This window comes from Streptopelia decaocto (genome assembly GCF_964273445.1).
Source record: "Streptopelia decaocto genome assembly, chromosome: 2".
Taxonomy (NCBI): domain Eukaryota; kingdom Metazoa; phylum Chordata; class Aves; order Columbiformes; family Columbidae; genus Streptopelia; species Streptopelia decaocto.
The window spans coordinates 57110373-57132832 of record NC_138655.1 but is presented as its reverse complement, the minus strand read 5'-3'; positions in this window follow the sequence as shown (position 1 = coordinate 57132832).

Here is a 22460-nt window from a genome sequence, read left to right as displayed (position 1 = left end):
CGGCGGGGGGGGGAAGCTGGACAATTAGTACATTGCATTATATTTTTTACTTCTTGGTGTCTAATGTTCACAGAAGAAGGATCTCATCCCCATGAGGTGTCAACCTGTTGTCTAAAATACCATGGCACCACATTATAACTACTGCACTGGTGCAACTGTGAGAGTCGGTCCAAAGATGAAGCAGTATTTGCCTGAACATCACCATCAAGAACTTAGAGAACTGAGGCCTTGACAGAAAGAACGCATGGACAATGAGGAGAAGCATTGTGTTGCACTGTTTTCTCTGATACGGGGGGCTGCTGCTAACAATGGCTGCTGTGTGGACTTTGCCTGCTGCTTCAGCTAAAACCAGCCCCAGCCGCCTGAAGGCTATTGTTAGGAGGGTCTCTTTGACTCAGGGACAATAGCTGCCATCCAGAAGAATGTGTTCTCACCTGCAGTCTCAGTTACATGTGTTCCTCACCTGCTCCCCCAAACAATGGCCAACGAAAAGGAGCATGCCCAGAAGCTCACCAAGGATCCTGAGATCACCCAATGGACCAGAGAAAGACCCCCGAATGCTGGACATGTAAGCATTGCCAAAAGAAAGTGTAACTCTTTTGAGCCTGCGCAGTACGAGCCTGGGTTGCGAAATTGAGGCGGAGACTGGCCTAAAACAATGGGAGCAAGGGGGCTTAAGAAGCATAAAAGATGAGACCAGAATGGACACCGTTGAAGATCTTCCCACCAGAGGATCCCAAACCACGATGGAGGACCAGCAGGACTCCATGGAACCCGGAGACCAGAGGGATGCTTCTGGAACTGGAATGGTGATACCTCATTTCTCATCTTTACTTTTACTTTTCCTCATTTCTTTTCCCTTTTCTCTTTCTTTCTCGCTCTCTCTATTGTGTGCCACTTTATGGGCAAATTAATAAAGTAACACTGCTTGATTGAATTATAACCCCTTGGCATTTTGGTTGCCTTAATTTTGCGCTCTGAGATCAAGGCAAAAGAACCATCATGAGTCCATCATCGAGTGGACCGTGACAGCAACTTAATCCAGAATAACTTCTTGTCCAAGTTCAGCCTGAGGAGTTAGAAAGACAAAGGAAAACAAACTGCTTTGCAGTCCGTATTTCCTACTAGCTGGGAGACAGACAGGCTGCTTTTAAATAGCCCTGGATGCCATGAGTCTGGTGTAGTTCTGATCCAAGGTCTGAACTATTGCTACTGAGGACAGAACTGTTGGTGCACTATGACCATGAAACATTTGGTTTCTTGTCTTGCATTGCAAACTAAATCTAGATAAAAATCATGCATTACCTTGAAAACAAGGGAGACAGACAGTCCTTCCTGACCTACTGTTAAAAAAGTAGTACATCTCATGCTTTCAGATCACAGAAAGATGCCACAAAATTCAACAACTTCCCCTACTTCTTACATCTTGTAGAAGCAATTTGCATTCTGTCATGTTCTCTCACACATGGTGTTCAAAACAATTAAAAGAAAATTGCACCCATTTTGCTCAGTGTAGCAGGCTGAAAATTTCAAAGATAAGAAGCACTTCTCAGCATGAGTAAACTGAGAAGTGCTTTTCAAAATAAGTTTCTAAATGATAGTTTACATTAAAACCTTTATTTTCTAATACATTTCACAGTTTGTGCTTGTTGGAAAGTACATGTTTTCTTTGAAACTTTCTGTTTGCTACACTGATCAGAAGCAATACATTTTATTTAAGATAAAAAATAGTGATTTTTTTTTTAATATATTGAAAAAAAAAAATACTATCTGAGGCTCACAAGAAACTCTGCTAACTTTCCCCCCAGGCCTCATATTCAGATTATCTGGGTAGGCTGTAAAACACAGAGAACAAGAGGCTTATGTAGACTGCAGTGCATCTTCTTTCAAGGACCTGAGAGAGGAAAATAACCTCCTCACTCCATAAATCTAACTTAGCTAGCTTGAATAAGAATGCTATTTTTTGTCCTTCTTTCAGCACATAGCCCTCCCTTCTTGCAGCGCCACTATCAACAACATACATTGACAACCAAGGAACTGTGAAATCGATGGCAAATTAAGAAATCTCATCTGACAAGTTTTTCTAATTATTCTAATCTGATTTGTTTGGGCTGGGGGTTGACACCCTAGAGTCTCAATTTGTACAGACAAACTGAGCATCATAGGTAGTGAGGTTTTTTTAACAACAAGGCATATAGTTAATACCTTCTGTACACAACCAATCTTGATAGCACAAGTCAGACATAAAGTCACATCATAAACTAATATAAATAATTTTACAACACAAAAATAAATGGAGGAGGGGTGGACAATTCTTTGGTTACTTGAGCAAAACACTCAGTGATCTTAACAAACTAAGTAAATCCTTTGACAATGAGAACACAGAAACAGCCATTCCTATTCCCTAATAAGATAAAGTACTGTTAACTTGAACAGGTGTTCATTCTGAGAAGAAAGACCTAAGAGAAAATTACAGGGTAAAATAAACTGTGGCACATATGGATGTTGTGACAACAGAGAGAGCAAATGCTTGCTGAAGATTACAAAAACTTTAAAAATGACCTTTTCGCAGCTGTGGATGTCAACAGTTTTGGTGCTCCACAAGAGTAAAAATATCACTGAAAACATATTTAACTAGTCAAAACCAGTTAACTGCCAAGTTTAATTCTACTTTTGCTTCCCCCTCTCTTCCCATCCTCCTACTATATATTTTTTTCTGTACTTTCCTACAGGACTTCAGTTTTAAGTAAGGATTGAATCCTGATTTCTTTGAGGAAGGTAAGAAGTTTTTCTATGAGTTTTTGATTTAACTCTAAACATAATTTTCTAATAGTTAGGTGTCCTGCTTCTGTTATTCATTCAATATACTATAGCTTAGAGTGCTGAGATTCTCAGAGTCTTTCCCACCTTTGTGTAACACATTAAAGGTTTTGTTAGTACTATTCAGGCCTATTGACATCATAGTTGAGAATTTTATTACCTCTTAGCTTTTTCAGTGACTTTAAAGAATGCGAAGGGAAGCTTACAACACATAGTCGATAAGTAAACATTCTCCTATAACCTGTAAGGAATGTAATGATTTTGTTCATCTATTTTGGACAGAAAGGGAAAAAAATCACACTTTAGTCTATGTTCTGTACATATGAACATGTGATATAGATTTTATTTTCATGTAGCCACAGCTAGAGTATTTTTCCAAGAGGTAGTTGAATCCATTCCCCTGTCATGAACAGTGTGGGCTTTATCTAAATCATTCCTGCAGATGTCTGTCCAGCTATCTCCTAAAACTTGCATGACTGGAGCTTCTGGACTTTCCTAGGCAGTCTGTTTCAAAGTTTAACTATCTATACCATTGGAAGTTTTTTCTTGACTTCTTCTGACCCAAATCTCCTCACTAAAGTTTAAACCTGTTACATCTTATTCTATCCCCATCCTCTTTAAAGGTATTCCTATCCTCTTTAAAAGTAACTTTCATGTGTTTGAAGACCCTTATCATGTTTTCCCTTCAGACTTCTTAAGAATAAATCGACTTTAATTTGTTAACTCTCTTTCTTCATAGAAAACTTTCATGTTTTCTTTGCTTTTCAACACTCTTCTCACTTTCCTGTGGATAAGCTGGAGGAAGTCAACATATTTCTTGAAATATGGTGTCCTGGCTGGACATACTGACCCAACTGAGGATTTCTTGTCTGCTGTATCCATTTGTTACAGCATTTCCTTTTGTGCTTTAGCTTTTCTGATTTTTGTCCCTACATATTTACGTCATTCTTTTATGTTTGTTCTGTATTGTAATTTGACCTTGCTTCCCTGCTGTGTGCATTTCGTTAATGGATGTCATGTTAATGAAGGTCTCGTGGGTTGATTATCAGTTATTGATTATCATCATATTGTGATAGACAGTTGTACATTAAATGCAAAAGCAAGTCACAGTTTGGTACTTCATAACTTCTAGATGCTTGAATTATCTGGTTATCTTTTAACATAGATTTTTCACATGTATTCATTGTTTAATTTACCTTTACACATGACACAGGTTCTGCTTGATTTTTCAAATTATTAAATGAAGAGAGGAAGGGGCTGTCAATTTTTTTTTTAAATAAATAAATAAATAAATAAAGATAACTCAGTCTTCAGCTTCTAACTTTTTTTTCTTTTTATTTTTTTTTTCCTTCTTATTTTAATACAGGAACGGCTCCAGTGGCAAAGAGGTGTGTATTCTGGAAAGATATCCATGTAACAGTACGCAATGACTCTGAAAATTCTGAAATTCCAAATTTACAGCCTGTGAAAAGTGACACATCCAGAATACTCACCTGGATTGATGTGATTAAGAAAAGAAGGAGAAAATTTAGAAGTGCTGAATTCAAACAATTTCCTCAATAAGAGGAGCTAAGAAATAAGTCAGTCCACAGGCAGGATGCGTGCTTGCTGGGGGACAGGAATTGTGTTGCACTGAGACAGTACAGTGATAAACTCCTGAGACCCTGTTTGTCTCTGTTTCCTCTATTTTGCCAATTAAGAAATCAAACCTACAGAGGCAAAGCCAGAGGCTGTAATGTTTTCTCTGATTAACGACACATTTTTCTCCTTGATAACAATATTGAAGGAAACCTATAATATAAACTCTTGACATTGTCAGGCCTAAATACTCTTTGAATGTTAATGAAAGTGTTTTATTAAAATGTAAGTTCTGAATGACCTGTAAGATGGGAAGGAAAGTATGTATTCAGAGTCACACTTACTGCGTACTCCCCAACTTGGTCATGTTCATTTAGCATTATTCTAATGGGGCTTGAACACTGAAAATGAACTTAGATGACCTATTATATATTCTGAAAGGAGAACTAAGAATTTTTTTTGCCATTCTTGCATAAGGCAAATATGTGGAATTCAACTTTTGCATTTATGACTGTATTTAGTGTGATTGAATAGGGATCTGTTGGGTATGCTCAAGCAGAAGAGGAGAGTTTACAGGTCATGGAAGCAGGGGCTGGCCACTTGGGAAGAATATAAGGCTGCTGTTAGAGGATGTAGGAAGGCAGATAGGATAGCCAAGACCTCCTTAGAATTACAGCTGGCGAGAGGGGTCAAGGACAGCAAAAAGAACTTTTTCAAATACATAGCAGATAAAACTAATACCAGAGGCAATGTAGTACCCACTGATGAATGGGGTGGGTACCCTGGTGGCAGAAGATACAGAGAAGGCAGAATTACTGAATGCCTTCTTTGTCTCTGTCTTCTCTGACGGAGGCTGTCCTGGGGAGCCCTCTACCCCTGAGACCCCGGATGAAGCCAGGTCAATGGAGGAGTTTGCTTTAGTCGATGAGGACTGGGTTAGGGAGCAATTAAATAGTCTGGACATCCATAAATCCATGGGTCCAGATGGGATGCATCCGCGGGTGCTGAGGGAGCTGGCCGAAGTCATTGCTGGACCGCTCTCCATCATCTTTGCCAAGTCTTGGGAAATGGGAGAGGTACCCGCGGACTGGAGGAAAGCAAATGTCACTCCAGTCTTCAAAAAGGGCAAGAAGGAGGACCCGGGTAATTATAGACCGGTCAGCCTCACCTCTGTCCCTGGGAAAGTAATGGAACAGCTTATCCTTGGTGCCATCTCAAGGCATATCAAGGATAAGAGGGTTATTAGGGGCAGTCAGCATGGCTTTACCAAGGGTAAGTCATGCTTGACCAACCTCATAGCCTTTTATGAGAATGTAACAAGGTGGATGGATGATGGCAGAGCGGTGGATGTGGTCTACCTTGACTTCAGTAAAGCCTTTGACACAGTCTCCCACAGCATCCTCACAGCTAAGTTGAGGAGGTGTGGTCTAGACAACAGAGTAGTGAGGTGGGTTGCAAACTGGCTTAGGGAGAGAAGCCAGAGAGTGGTAGTCAATGGTGCGGAGTCTAGTTGGAGGCCAGTATCTAGTGGAGTGCCTCAGGGGTCAGTGCTGGGGCCAATATTATTCAATATATTCATTAACAATTTGGACGAGGGAATTGAGTGTACTATCAGCAAGTTTGCTGATGACACTAAGCTGGGAGGAGTGACTGACACGCCAGAAGGCTGTGCTGCCATCCAGCGGGACCTGGACAGGCTAGAGAGTTGGGCGGGGAATAACCTAATGAAATTTAACAAGGGAAAGTGTAGAGTCCTGCATCTGGGCAGGAACAACCCCAGGTTCCAGTATAGGTTGGGAGATTACATATTAGAGAGCAGTGTAGGGGAAAGGGACCTGGGGGTCCTGGTGGACAACAGGATGACCATGAGCCAGCACTGTGCCCTTGTGGCCAGGAAGGCCAATGGCATCCTGGGCTGTATTAGAAGGGGGGTGGTTAGTAGATCGAGAGAGGTCCTCCTTCCCCTCTACTCCGCCCTGGTGAGACCACATCTGGAATATTGTGTCCAGTTCTGGGCCCCCCAGTTCAAGAAGGACAGGGAACTGCTGGAGAGGGTCCAGCGTAGGGCAACCAAGATGATTAAGGGAGTGGAGCACCTCCCTTATGAAGAAAGGCTGAGGGAGCTGGGTCTCTTTAGTTTGGAGAAGAGGAGACTAAGGGGGGACCTTATTAATGTTTATAAGTATATGAAGGGTGAGTGCCATGAGGATGGAGCCAGGCTCTTCTCGGTGGCAAACAATGATAGGACAAGGGGTAATGGGATCAAGCTGGAATACAAGAGGTTCCACTTAAATTTGAGAAGAAACTTCTTCTCAGTAAGGGTGACAGAGCACTGGAACAGGCTGCCCAGGGAGGTTGTGGAGTCTCCTTCTCTGGAGACATTCAAAACCCGCCTGGACACGTTCCTGTGCGACCTCACCTAGGCGTTCCTGCTCCAGCAGGGGGATTGGACTAGATGATCTTTTGAGGTCCCTTCCAATCCCAAACATACTGTGATACTGTGTGATAGCGTATATTTTTAGGCCAACAAAGAGATTCTATTAGAGACCCTAAATAGTACAGAGAGCTTATAATGATGATTTGGAAAGTCTGCTTTCTTTTCCTTTTTTTTTTTTTTTAATTTATTTTATACATAATTTTACTTGCTTTACTTTGGGATGATGCAATGAAAGATCACCACAGTCTAGAATGCCACCAGGTAAGCAGAAAAAGGAACATAGCTCTGTTTCTTAGGTATCAGGTAAGTGACTGAATGATGTGAAGGTGATACATCTCACATTTAAACCAAACAACTCATATTTGACAGTGTTTCATGGTGGAAGTTTCATCAAAAGAGTTTAAACAGTACTCCCTTTCCAACTGGAAGGATATTTTCTTAGTCTCTTGACTGGAGTTGTAGAAAGCAGTTCAAAGACAGAAATACCTTTCCTTCAGGACAATGTTCGCATTGTGTTTTCAGCCATGGAGTATTCCACTTGAAATCACACTGAAGCAGTTTATCAGCAAAATCTTGTTCAAGTTCCTCAGGATTTGTGTTTTTCTGCTCAAACAAAAATAGAAAATGGCAGGCAGAAGTACTGAAAACTGCTTAAATCTCTTAAGAACAATCCAAACTTCAGCAACACAAAATACATTAAAAATGTCATATCTGCTGTTCGTCCATGTGCCCTACGTTTTTTTCAATCTTTTCAATATTTTTTCAATCTACGTTTTCTATCTCTTTGTGAAAACAGAAACCAAACAAAAACAAACCCAAAACATTTTAACAAAGTTGGTTACATTGTTCCGCTAGTGTTTTTGCTGCCTCTGGAAATGCAGCTTTATGAAGAATTATTCATACCCTGATTCCTGGAAGAAATCAGGTGTGATCAAAGGAGTATTGTTGTCCTCTTCACAGACCAGTCTTTGGTCTTGATCTATTTGAAATAAGAATGAGAAGGCAATATGGCAGCCATTTTCAAAGTATTTATGTAGAATAAGACAATAAGGATTTCTCATGCCAGATATTTTAAAAAATGTAAATATAAAATAGTAGACAATTACAGTTCTTACTTAAAACCAGAACTAAAAATTACTGAAAATATACCAAAAAATAAAGATTCTAAGGTGTACACAAGAGTTTATTGTATATGGACAGTTAAAACAATTTCAACAACATTTGAGATGTCATTAAATCCTGTTCTCTTCTCTGGCAGACCAGTATGAACATCCATACATACACACATACAACATGTATCCCTCCAGTATCCAGGTTTAGACACTCGATCTGACCAGCGGTTGATTGGAGAACCTCTCCAGCAGACTCATTGTGAGTCTTTCATACCCAGACTGTGATGGCTTCGCTGGTACAGCTCTTGAGAGGTGCCAGGGGTCTTTGTCCAAATATGTTACTGAGGTTTCCTCACCTGCTGTCCTCCTTCTGTGCTTCTTGTGTTTGTGGAGACACCCATTTTAATGGGCTGATTGATTTCCTGTGATGGCCACCAGAATAGTTGATTCAGGCTATTATTTGGGTTCCCCTCTTGCCATTGTTCCTCTGTGCTCCTGTGTGTGTGTGTGTTCACTGGAGTCTTTTACATGTAACCTAAGAGCAGTCCTTACTCAAGGATTAACTTCTGGAATGAAACCCAGGAATCTTTAGATATATGAAAAATTGTTACATCAAGTTTGTAGAGTTTTCTTGTTGACATACTCCAACAATCCACAGGGATTTGTTCTTGATTTGTTCTTCAAAAAAAAGAAAGTAAAAATTGTGTCCTATTTTTTTTTTATTGTTCATATTTCTGAAGGAAAAATGAAGTCAGTCAACATATATTTACTTGTAGATACTCTTACAGAAGTGGATTAATGTATGTGCTATTTTTTATTTTGCTGGAGTTTTCTACCGTCTTCTGTCTAACTCAGAAGTCAATAGTATTGGTTACACAAGGCTTTGCAGCTTATGATGCTAGACAGAACTTAGGTTGGATATAATTTTAAGAACTTCTAAACATGGACATTATTTTTATCCATTGTAAAATGCAGTTTGTATTTAGCAATTATTGGTAACCAAGCTATAAAATCTCAAACACAGGAAGCCAAGGGAGATGGCATTGTATTGTACAAAGCTAGTAAAAAGTCGGTATAAAAATTCAAGCAATTTTGTAATCATATTTAGTTCTGTCTTTATCATTCTGCATAAACATCAAGAAGTTGTGCATTGTTCACCAGGAATTGCTTAAAGCATCCATACTCTAGCAACAGATAAATAGGTTATTTTTGAAGCTCACTTAAGAACATCAAATCTCAAATGAATTATCAAAAGAAATTGACTGGAGCACAATGTATGCTTTTTTACTGACCTATTATTTCTCTTCGTGGTTACTGGATGCACACAGACACGAATCAAAATACTTACAAATAAGATGTTTTTCTCTCTACCTGTACACAGAGAAGTGCCTTTATGTCTCATTTTATTCTTCCCCAGTATAAAATGATTGATTGATTGCTCACAGCTTGCATGACTCCCTGCTGCCCTAGATCCATCTCCGCTCTTCACACTCCATACAGTTCTTGCATCATTGACTTTCTGCCAGCCATTTTGCTGCTAGTGCACGAGCTGACATTTAATGATCTTTAGACGCAGTAATGTCACGTTTATCACTCTTTATCGGTTGTGACAGACCTAAATTCAAATGCAAACATGAAATGTAGACTGAATCCAATCCAAACAGTGATATGTTTTTGAGTGGCATCCATCAAGGCACGTTGAGAAAGAAATGAAAAATGACCTGTTTCCTATTATTTTATAACTACAAATAGCAGGTTTTTAGGTCCAGTTTAAAATATATTTCCTTATAGTTTTCAGGGAAAACCCATTTATTTTCCAAAATGTGATATCTGTTTGGGTGTTTGAATGTTACTAAATGTTCAGTATTTCCAGATCTCACATTTTCAAACTAATCCAGTCCCGAGGTATATATGAAAAATCCCAGAAGCACATTGATCCCTATGATCACTCTACCTTCATCTGCTACAAAAAAAAAAAAAAAAAAAAAAAAAAAATCATCAAAACAAAACAAAAAAAACCCCCAACAAACAGTTTCTCCTTTCTTTATTTCAGCACTTAGTGTGTTGCTAGTGACAAAGAATTAAGGCATATTTAGTCTGCTTTCACCCTTCTTCCTCCCTAGTTAGCACCACAAATTTTCCTGAAGCAAATGCTCTCCCAGAGGACCTTCCCATTTCTTTGCATCTGGTCCTGATCAGTCCTCTTTCCTAACACACCTTTAGTAGCTGGGCACTACTTTCTAGTTATTATCATGTTCTTTGAACAATAAATGCAGACTTCGGGGCCACAGATATGACAATAAGAGCACAACATCTGTGTTCTTTGTTCAGAAGTTAGAAGAGAAACAAGAGAATTAAGCCACAGAGAAAAAAATAATATATTTATTTGCTTGGTTTAAATGTCTTCTCTGTTTTCTCCCTCCCTGGAGAAGTTCAGCCATTTAAAATCTCTAAAGAAAATACCATGATTGAGGGGTCACGACTTGTGTAGGAGGTGCAGCAAGCAGCCCTACTGTCTCTCTCAGCATCTTCTATGCCTTTATGATATTATGCATCAGTATAGCATTTCTGTTATACTGAGTTCTCTGACTGAAATCAGTCTTTACTAAGACTTTGGCAGACTTGTCCTTCATCTCAGGTTGTAAGATAACATTAGTGGCAGTAAAATATCTGTTAATTTATAGGCTAGTCAGTAGTTTTTAGATATAATTGATCACCATTGAGTGGGAGTGAGAATTCATTCTTTCCAGTTGTATTTTGTGGATTTTCCCCAGAACTGTAGTAGCTTGCATTTGATGTCCAGCATGCTGGTATAACTAATGCATTGTCTGTTAAAAAACACACTGATATTACATTTCAGCCAGAATTCTCCTCAAGCTGTACATATTTTACCAAAAAAATGACTGATTTTAAAAGTAAATATAAAGCAAAATAAAAGTGGATGGTGGATTAATAAGAAGACACATTTGTGACTGGGTCAAAGCTGCATCTCCTGAGACAGGAAAGCTGTTAGCCATTTACTTGCTTCTTTCATCTCAAAATTAAAACAGCTTATGATAGAAGATGTTTGTTCTCTTATCCATTTTGCAGACTACCCATCACATTGAAGAAGCACTGGATAAAGTAGTTTTCATTCTGAACCTTATGTGTCATGGAGGCACCCTGGAACAACTCAAAGCAAATTATAAGCTCAGATCAACTTTAATTTGGAACTGAAACCGAAACCAAATTGCAGACTAAAATGAAATGACAGAAGCCAATGAGAAGCGAAATCAGCTGACACTGATAACATTTAACAAACTACAGGTTTGATATACCAGTCAAGGATAATATTACTACATGACAACACATAGGAATGATGATACAAAGAGTGCATGCACTCACTCCAAATAAGCCTCTGTCATTCAAAGGTACCCAGAAGATATAATTGCTTGTCTAGGGTCGGTCAAGAGCTCACTCTGGGGTACATCCAAGAGAAATAATCACTCACCAAGGAGGAGATGAGGGCTCTAAACTCTGGGAAGTCTCCTGATCTAAGAGGAGAAGTTCAAATCACTGTCCTGCTGCTCCAAGAATACCACTCAAAGAGGGTCTTGGCAGGGACCCTATTTTATAGGATGGTCAGATATGGCTGTTGTCATTCCAAATATGGTCCAGAAGCTTCTAGGGGCCTGGACACCTCATTGGCTTAGGACTCTGTCTGTTGATTGGGGGATCACACACCTTCTGCTCCCCCAACCAAGGGTTGTATGTGACTGGAGTCACTGTGCCCCAGGGGGTGAATGTGGTGGTTGGCACCCAACCAGGTGTGTATGTGAAAAAAGCCAAGGTGAGGTGCAAAAGGCATCATAACAAGGCACAAAAGAGCCAGCAGCTGACATGTTTATAGCCCTGGACCTTACCCAACCAGGTGCATCTGCCACACAATCTACCCCACGAACACAATCATGATCCAGCTGGTTTCTTTGGAGTGGTGGTATTGTCACATTTTGGCTCCAAAGTTAAAAGGGGGTGCAGTGTCAGTGAGTTTTAATGCCCATTGTAGATCATAATTTTTTAAGTCTTCCTCCTGTTGCAAATTAGCATTAGCAACCAATCTGTCAACAGCTGTGAGAACTGACTCAGGCAGGTCGCAAGAACAACCAGAGGCCACGAATGCAATTGCAAAGAGCAAATTTATTTACCTCACTACTGGGGGCTCTCTGAAACAGCACTTAAGATCCTGGGCAAAGGTAACACAAGTGGAGATGCAGGTACTGCAGAATTCAGCCTTGGTTGAAAATCAATGAGCTTGCTAATTTTCTGCCTGTATATAGGGATTCATGCAGGCGCAGTCTGCCACACTTCTTTGATCTTTGGCTGCAGGAATCTCAAGGATACATTTTACTACTCTTTTCACAGGCCTGTTATCTAAACACAGAAGTTCTACTTATGATTTTGTGTATGTGTTTTTCTACACCCCAGTTGCAGTCGCTTGAGTGTATTTATAGCTATTTTCCTCTCCATTCTTGCGCTATTCCCATAAAACAATCAATCAACAATAGAATAGTGCAGATTACAACAGTTACAATTATAGTCAGTATCAAGGATTGGACAAGGCCAGTTAGCCATCCCAGGTAGGAAAACCCTAAACATATTGAGATCTTTCCCATACCATTCGCTCACAGTGTGGCAACAACTGTTTCTGCATTCGCTGTTACTTTCTTCATCATGCTGATTCACGCTTGCAGTGGCATCAAGATGTTCAGGATGTAGATGCAACAATCATCTACTGAAAGATCCAGCTTTCTTCATACACTTTTCTCTTTGAATAGGATTAAGTCTGCAGTTTTGAATAGTCATTTTGCCGGTTTTGTGTGATTGATGGTTTAGGAAGCCTAGGTAATATCATATGTGGAGACCATTAGTGCTTCCAGTTACAAGCTCACTTCTTGAATGGCCTTGTGGTTTCATATTGGTGCAACCTCCATTCCAGAGTTTGACTCTAACCGCCACCCAATCCTGGTTGGAACTTTTTGCCACTACATCCATACATCCTGCGATCCATCAGTGGGAGTGGCATGATTATTCACCTTCCTTTTGTCCTACAAGAAAACACAAAGACGGGCCTCAGTCTCTTGGAAATGGGCTTTGAGGTTAGAGGTCCAGAATCATCCACGAGGTGCTAATGCTGTGAGTTTTCCCATTTTCACTGAGGGCCTCCCAAGTGTACAAGCCACTAGGGTCATTGGCACAATACCAGTGAAAGGTAGTTTTGCCATGACAGGTTGGCCCATGTGTGTTTTTAGTGGAAGCTGGTCCTTTCCATTGTTTGGTAAGGGTCATTGCCTGTTGGTGGCCTCTCAGGGCAAAATGCCCTGATTTTGTGTCTTCCATAAGCCCCTCGGGGGTTACTGACAGTGAAGACCGCTTGTGTGAGTCACGTGTCCCAACTGGGTTGTGAGACATCACTGAGATGTCAGCATGCTTTTTAATCAGACCTTTAGCCTGCTCAATGATCCTGTTGGCTTGGGGGTAATACGGTATATGAAATACCCACTTAATTCTTTCCCCTTGAGCCCAGACTGGAACAACTGTGGCCATAATATGTGTTCTGTTATCAGAATGTACATATTTGCAGAAAAATAATAGGGTCTCCTTTCCATTACTTTTTAAGAAAATCTATCCGTAATGTAGAATCCATTAAAATATATATATAGAGAGACCTTTATCAAAAGCAAGCAGAATCCAATTCTGAAAGACATTTCTGTAATCACTACTCTGATAGCCCTGATGGCTTTTGGTTTTACCTGTTCTCCTGTGTTCATGTAATAAAGCTAGAGTGAGACATGATGCTGAGTTAAAGCTAACGACAGATGACAACACTCATGATACTTAATTCTAGTGACTTTTTTTCTCATAATGACTATGTCACTAAAATATTCTTCTTCAAAATGGGAGTTTGTTTTTTGGGGTTGTTTTGTTTTGTTTTTGTTTGTTTTGTTTTTATTTTTGTTTTTGTTTTCTTCTCTGTGTTTTTTTAATATATTTCAGTATGATCTTTGAGGAAATACTCTGGTTCAAAATGACAGCTTTGAGGTCAGTCATGAAATGATGAGATGTTCCACTCTGTTCAAACTTTTTTCCTGCATCTCCCCTCCCTGCTGCTCTCTGTAACATGAACAAGACATTACAATTAACTGTGAATATTTATTCTCCCCATTAAAAAACAGACTTGTTAATATGTCACTGGATTTTAACTATAAATCTTAAAAATTGCTAATGCCAGCACTGTTAGATCCTGCAAGTTAGGTAACTGATGGACTGTGATTTGGAGGGCTAGATGACTATTATGAGAATGTGTTTTAGTTCATGTTGATTTACACTGGGGTATCTTCTGGAGACCTCCTTTCTTTCTTTCCCCTTTCTCTCAGACCATGATATCTTGTTATAAAAAAAACACTTTTGTTTTGGAAAGACAAACACATTGATCCACTGATCTAAATTCTGAAAGTCTTATGCATTTAATAGGAGTATTCTAAAAAGTGATTATACCTATTTTATGGTACTGTAGCTTTCTGTCTGAGGCATTTTGTGATTATATAATAAGCTTTGAAACAAGTTTCTGTTTTCCAGTGTCACCCAGTATATTGCTTTCAAGATGGATTAAATCTTGTTGATTTTAGTTGGAATGTGCAGAAAATTGATATGCATAGAGAATTAAAATCACAAAATATTTTTCCTACAAATATGATTAAAATATTTGCTTAATTGTATTACTTGTTTTAAGAAAACTTGTTCCAAATGTGCTTTCTAATGAGGGAAACTGAAGGCAACTTTGAGAGATGATGTGCTATTTCCAACCTCAAAGGTACCAACCTCATCTATTATTTTGTGTGTATTTTGGAGGGACATTTTTCCCCTCATTTATTTTCCCTTAGACAATAACCCTTTACCATGCTCACATATGCCAGATGTCTAAAGCCTCTCTGCTGGATGTAAACATTTTCTGGAGACAAAAATCCACAGCTCATTACCATACCATGAACTTTAGTTAAAAGAGAGTCTTGAAGTCAGTGTAAAGATGACTATATTCTACTTTCTTCTGGAGAATGAGTGTGCATAAATTATCTCTGTTTTGTTTAAGATCTTACATTTCAGTTTTGCATAAAGGAAACACCTTACCTTCATGAAGTGAACTCTTAAATGAATACAAAACTCATATTTTTAAATATATTAGTGTTGAAATGTTAAGGAATTGATGTTTTATTGTCATGGAAATAACCATTTTTTTTCCATTGGACTTACCTAGTCCAGTTGTGTGGTGGTGGCCTTTTGTTTGTTTGGTTAGTTGTCTCTTTTGTGTGTGTGTGTGTTTGGTTTGGTTTGGTTGGTTTTTTTTTTTTCAAAAGAAATATCACCTATCAACTTTATATATCTATATGTGAAAGTGGTATTAAAAATATGTATATATATTCTGATATATATACACCTATACACGTGCATACATATACATACGTTTGTACACATATATATACATAGACATGTACACAAATGTCTAAGTAAATACATAGTTGATAACAATATGTGTAAGCTATTATATTACTGCATAATACAGCTACAAATGTAACCTATATATATAAATACATATACACAAATACACATATCAGCTTTAATACTTGTTTCAGCTGGATAGTGTGATGATGTAAAAGGATACATGTGATCATTTAAATTCCCTGATGCTTTTGGTCACAATACCAAAAGAGAGGGCAAAAATTCTTTATTTCTTTGTCTGATGTTTCTGGTTACAACCTGAGACAAGCCTCCAAGGTGGCACAGTAAAATTTTGTCTATTGGTTGCATTTGTTCTTTTGATCATTTAAGTCTGTATTTTCAGGAGAGTTAATTAGTTCTGGCTGCCAAACTGAAAGCCTGATTTGAAAAATTGTTCAGCCCTCAACACCTATGTTTGCTTTATGCCAAAGTGCTTCTCAAAATTCTGCCTGCATGGTCTCAGATTCAGCATTTGCCAATCAAACCACCCAGCTAGGACACACAGTAGAAAATGTGGATGTTCAGATACTGTCATGGGCCATCAAGCATTGCACTTGTAAAAAAAAAATGATGCTTACCTCACAGACTTCAAGGCTCAGTCTTCAAGGTTTTCCTTTTGACATCTTGTCACTTCTAATGTTTGACATCACTATATGAAACATGATAACAATGATCTAACATTAAGAAGACAGTACCCTAACATCTGGTAAGGATTGTTCCCATAGAGCTGCAACAACAGGGTCCAGTAAAGCATTCTAAGGCAGAAAAGTTTTTGTTTCCACCTCTGCTTAGTTTTTCTTAATTCTTTTTGGGATTAGATAAGAGTTAATCTGCTTATTTAATGATAGTTCAAAGCTTGCTTTTTAATGTCAATATCCCTCATGTAATTATATTAAAATAGCAGATTGGCAATGTCTAGTTTGGGTACTGTTCATATCTCATCACTTCTGCAATGCTTTGATGTTTTCTTGGAATCACAGTGCTAAAAGCTAAATGACTGAACAGCTAATGAAGAACAAACAAAATAAAGTTACATGTCTGATGCCTGGCAGAATGCAGAATTATCTGCAGGGTGGCTGCTACTAAAAGGGAAACAAGATGGTAATTGGGCATATGGGAAAGAGTCTCGAGGTTGAAGAAAAAAATGTGTTGGGCCTATTGGCTTACAATTATATGTGTTATCTGAATGTTTTTTTCTTAAAGCTGGGTTTCATTAGGGCTAGTTTTGTCTCTCTCTGCTTGCTCATCTCTATTCTTACATTACTTGTGTCAACTAATTCTGAAGTGTAAAACAATGATTAATCTGATTGTATAGGGAGTATATCATAGAATGTTCACACCTATACTAACACAAAAAATTGATTTACAGTTTTTCACTTATTGTTACAAAGAGATAAAAATAAGCTTCGTTTTTATGTTGAGGCTTTGTTTGTTTTTCAACCAGCTCCTCACATGTCAAATTTATTCTGAGCATGCAGGAGCACAGAATCATATATCAGGCTTAAGACCAGACATGGGAGTCCATATCCTGTGCTGCCATTAGGGAGTGTGCCCTGTAGGAGGCAAATTTTTTGGTTGCAGGATCTGACTATAATGTGCATCCACACCTGAAGTACAGAGCAGCTGCTTTGTTCTAGTACCTTAAACACCAAGCACAGTTGAATGCAGCTAACAGATCCAGCAGCTTACCTGTGTGAGAGTTTCAGGAGGGCCACAGGCTTCTCCCACAGGAGAAAGGTCTGTGGTTTTACCATTCAATGGAATGAAAATGTTGCAACAGGAGAGCACCAGGAGTTAAGTACTTATGTGAGTCTGCCACTTAACAAGACTTGATAGGTCTGCACCTACGTCCAGCAAGGAGGGAACAGTGACATGAACTGCAGTGCACAAGAAAGGCTTGCTAATCACCCCTGGTGGTGGCAAGAAGATGTAAGGAGAAGAGAAGGTGAGAGAGACCAAAAATCTCAGGAACCTGCTGGCCTGGTGGGAAGAAGGACTGGAGCTGCTGAGTGTATGAGACCAGAGAGGGTCTGTCTCAAGATAGAGAGCTTGCCAACCTGCATAACTGTACCAACTCAATAAACAGTTTCACTCACACAATTAATGCATGAAATGCATGAAAGCCACTCAGTGCCTACCCATGTAGAAGAAAATAAAATATAAGTGGTCAAGTGGTCAAGATAGTTTTCAATGCACAGATTTACCACAGGTCATTCCAGGTTTAGCTCCTGCTTGCTCTTTCTCTCAGAGACAGACTATGTGGGATGTATGAGCCTTTCCTCTTTTTTCTTCTTTTTTTTTTTTTTTTTTTTTTTTCTATCAGCTGTAGGAGCAATTTCTGAAACATTTCATAAGGCTATCTTTTCTGTAGGGAAAAATAATTTGCATATTCAAACCTTTAAAATGTCATCTCTTCCTTACAGCACATCTAATCAATGTCACCTGCAGAACAGGACACCCAAGGCTCCTGTAAGGGCCAAACTCTATTTGCCAGCTGGACAATCCAAGTAATGCCCTTTATGACAGTATTCACAAGGTTCAGAACACAGTAGCTTTGGTAATTATTAGACAACTTCAGTAAAGAAGCGCAGACAGGTCACAGATTGCAGGCTGACAATGCCAATTCAGATGGAACAAACAGTAATCTCTAAGGTACTTCACTTCCTGCCACTCTCAATGAGATTCTTTACTCAAAGTAAAATAAACCATAACTTATTCCTCTGAGCACAGGGCATTGTGTTCCCTGTCCTTTTGAAATGCAGACAGTCACTTTTTTGTTCACATGGTTTTGTGGAGAACAAAAGAGGCATACTGAATTTTTTCAGACATCTTTGTCATCCATGGCTTATAGCAAACATTATGAATATAGGGAACAGGGAACAGGAATCACTGTGAGACCAAAAGCAAACCATGAGGCACATAGAAAATGAAAATGGCAGAGGGAATATGAAAGAAAACTGTAGAAAGAACATAGGAGATCAGAGAGCTAGATTATAGGATGAAGGAAGATTATGAAGCAGAGAAGTTCAGGTGGCAAGAGATTTGTGAGGAGTGGCTCAGGAACATGAGAAAGAATGAAAAAGAGTAAAAATGCACTATGAAGAAACAATGATAGTTCTCTGAATTCAGAATTATTTTACTTCTTAAACATTTAAAGCAAAACATTCTACTAGACTTTCTGTTCATTCATGAGACATATTTTAATGTTAGTCTGCCAAATCTTTATGTGATGCAAACTCACGAGATTTGGTCAAAACACCTGGAGACGTGGAATATCTTTCTGGCAAAGACTTTTTATGACCATAAGGCTTTCAGCTGAATATCTTTATATGAATTAATAACATAATATTATTACAGTGACATTAGTTAGTTAGTTAGTTAGATCATACAGCTGATGGCTGCAGGAAAGGTTTCAAATGCAGATTTTCAGATATGAGTTTCAGCTACTATTTACATTCCAATGTTCCTCTGTGACATCAGAAAGCCACCTAACAATAGGTTGTTGAAACATGTCTGTGACAAGTGATCTAACTAATGGTATTTTTAAAAACATCTACACATTTAATTTCCATTGTTTTCTAATGATTGAAATGTCTTTGGGAGTTACAAGTCTACCTGTCACCTACTTTTGACAAATCTAACAGTTTTATCTTTAAATACCTTAGTATCTTTAAAAATCTGTCTTTTAGTTCTGCTGTGCCTCGTATTTTTTTTTTCTAAATGAGGAATAATAGCAGTTCACTGCCTCTCAAAGATATTGAGAGATTGCAAATAACTGAGGACATGTTTTGTTGAATGTTTTGTCACATTACTTCCTCCATGAAATTAAGTGGACTGCTTAAATGCCTTTGCAATCTTTCCTTACAAAATCAAGCCATACACAAATCATGGAGAGATTTGGTTTGTTTGTTTAGGAGCCACCCTAGCTAATATTTAGTCAGTTCTAGTGCTTTTGGAGTCAATGACACAGCTTCCTTTAGGTTTCAGGAGAAGGAACATTGGGAACAAAACCTGCTTCCTATTTAAATTATTTATCTCTTAGTTTCCTGCTGTGACTGAACAAATTTTCTTCATAGCAAACATGGATCTCAGTCAACTTTTTCCCTTATCTTCTGACTTTCCTTAGTGGTACAATAGCTTATCCCTGCCATTCTCCCCTCTATCATTTCCTGGATGGAAGCCATCAAAATCTTTAACATGTTCTCTCTGCTACCATCTCTCATTGACATCTTGTTGATAACCTTGTCAGTGAATATTGAGAGTCTCAACTGCTATGTATTATTTAATAGTCACTAAGTTAATTGAATTTCTTTAACTGTTCAAACAACTTATAATGGAGAGGGGAAGACCACATTGTTTGTCATTGCTTTTTGCATTATTAACCCATTGTTTGTTACTTAAAGAGGCTGACACATTTGTTTTCCCCGGCATTTATGCCATGTCACAGGTGCAGGCTGCAGCTTTGAATAGAATACTGATGTTACTATTCTACTAAAGCAACAGAAGCAGTAATACAGGGCATCCACAATCCTTATGTATTATTTCATTCTGGAGATAGTTTCAAGAAAATAAAATATGTTATTTCATCATGATGATACCCAAATTCAAGATTCCTTTCTCATGGTGACTTCTTAAATAAGAACTTCAGAACTGCGTATTGGAATTCAGTTTACCAGATTAAATGCTTTGGTACTACCATTAACACTTGTTCTTCAATTTCACCTAGACAACAAAGTAGAATCAGGCCTCTGTAGCACCAGATGTAGATACAAAGAAATAAAGCAGTGATGAACTCAAAATATGTTGTGACATAGTAAGCTGGTCATCTTGCCTAACAGAGTAAGCTACAGGTAGCATAGATTCCAAGAGGAGTTCAGATCTTCCAACATGAATGTACCCATAAATATTTTTCCTCCACTGTTTGATACTCGTAACTTCTTGACATGAACATTTTTAAACACTTTTTCTGGATCTGAATAACATCTGAAATGTATTTAAACAATACAATTACACTTTTGGGATTTCTGTATATCATTGTCACTTGTCCATGAATTACTGTCCTGGGATGTAATTCAGAAAAAGCTGTAAACTTGCAGTAACTGTTGTTTCTATTATAGGAAATAGACCATTTGCCACGGACCTTTCTGCCAACACAACAATTTGTCCAGATGCATGACAAACTGGACAGAGTGACTGACCTCTAATCACTCTGAAAACTTGGTGGGTATGGGGAGGGGAGAGAAGGGGGCAGACAGGGAGGCAGTGCGGGCATGAATAGGGTTTAGCTAAACCAGCTCTGTTACCTGTTAGTTGAACCTTAGTGTCACTCCATGGAGTGGAGACTTTGGGTAGTCAGTAGTAAAGAGATCATGTAACATTTCACAAGGGATTATTGATCTTGTTGTTTTAACGGAATTACAACACTAAAATTTTGTTCTGCTTACTAAGAATTTTACCTGCAGTTAGCCTCTACAGGAGCCACTCTTCACCTTCCTTACACTACTAATTGATACATTTGATTTGAATGCAAAATTATGGTACTTATATATAATAAATGTACACATATGTGTATTCCTATGTATTTTAAATATATATATATATGAATACTACAGGACACAACGATCCTTTTCTGTTCAAATATGTTACACATAAATGTAAGCTCATCATTTTTGTTTTCACAGACAACAATTACTAATGTGACAGTTACCCAGGAAAAGTGATTGTACTCTATCTGGCTTTATATTTTCCTATCAAAGTTCTTTAAATACTTGTCAAGGTACAAGGAAGTGTTTCATTTTTATTTTATGTTATTTGTAGTGGGGAAACCAATTAGAGTAAAGTAAGAATATTTTCTTAAGGTAAAAATAATGAGTCCAAGACTAATAAAACTCACGCAGTAAAACGTTGATACAGGGTACAGAGAAATTTGCAGGTGAGATAATAATTTTACATCCCTAAAGTGCCATTTAACATCAGAAGGCTTTTAAAAAAATATATTTTCCTGGTACTGGGAATAGATGAGTAAAATTAAAGCAATCTTGGACCAACACCAGAATTGAAATTGCAATGTGTTTCATGTTTCCCCCTTCTTCTGCCTGCCCCCCTGACAAAGCTTGGCAGTTCCATTATTATGGCAATCAAGCTGTCGTGTTCTTGCATCATGTATTATCACCAAGAAAACTAATTTCAGAATTTCAACATGTTTGCAGCTCTCTGGAGATAGTTCTGGCTGGTGATGATGAATGCACTGTAGAAACACAGACTCATCCTATGATCTAGGAACCCTTAGACCTAAGAGAAAAATAAAGTCTTGGTTAATGTTCACACTGGTTCCCTATCCCATTAAATGCTGCTAGGTAGGAAAACAATGCTGGTTTTCCTCTTGCTGCTTCCCTCTTCACTTAAATGAGGTGACATCCTACTGCAGGTCTTCTCTTTATAAGGGCTCAATCAGAATTAAAGACAGAGAAAGTTAAAACAGCTGTTTAATTATTTTGTTGTTACCTCAATTGGGTCTACAGTGTATTTTACTTTTGCACATTTATGAAAAATAGGCAAATCTGAGCATGACTTCAGTTTCCAATATACTAACATTTCAGGCAAAAAGCTGAGGACATTAATCTAGTATTTGTAAAATGCAATAATCTTTTGTTGGAGACAAATTTCTAACCCACTAATAAAATTTTAAGTATGTGTCCTTGAGGCTTTAAAAATGAAAAGAAGCCGTGTCCCAAGCTTTTTGTGATGTTAAGTATAGACGGAATTCTAACATTGTATATTTTACAACTTGTCACCTTGTACAACCTTTACCTTTACAACCTGTTTCAAATTGTGCCTCTGCCTAAAACTGAAAAGATTTCAAGGTATTTAGGCTGAATGTATTAATTTTGAATAAAGGTCATGAAAATTATGTGTTTGAGTGCACTGAAATCACTTTAATTATCTTTCTTGTTGTGGGACAAGCACTTTGACAGAATTGT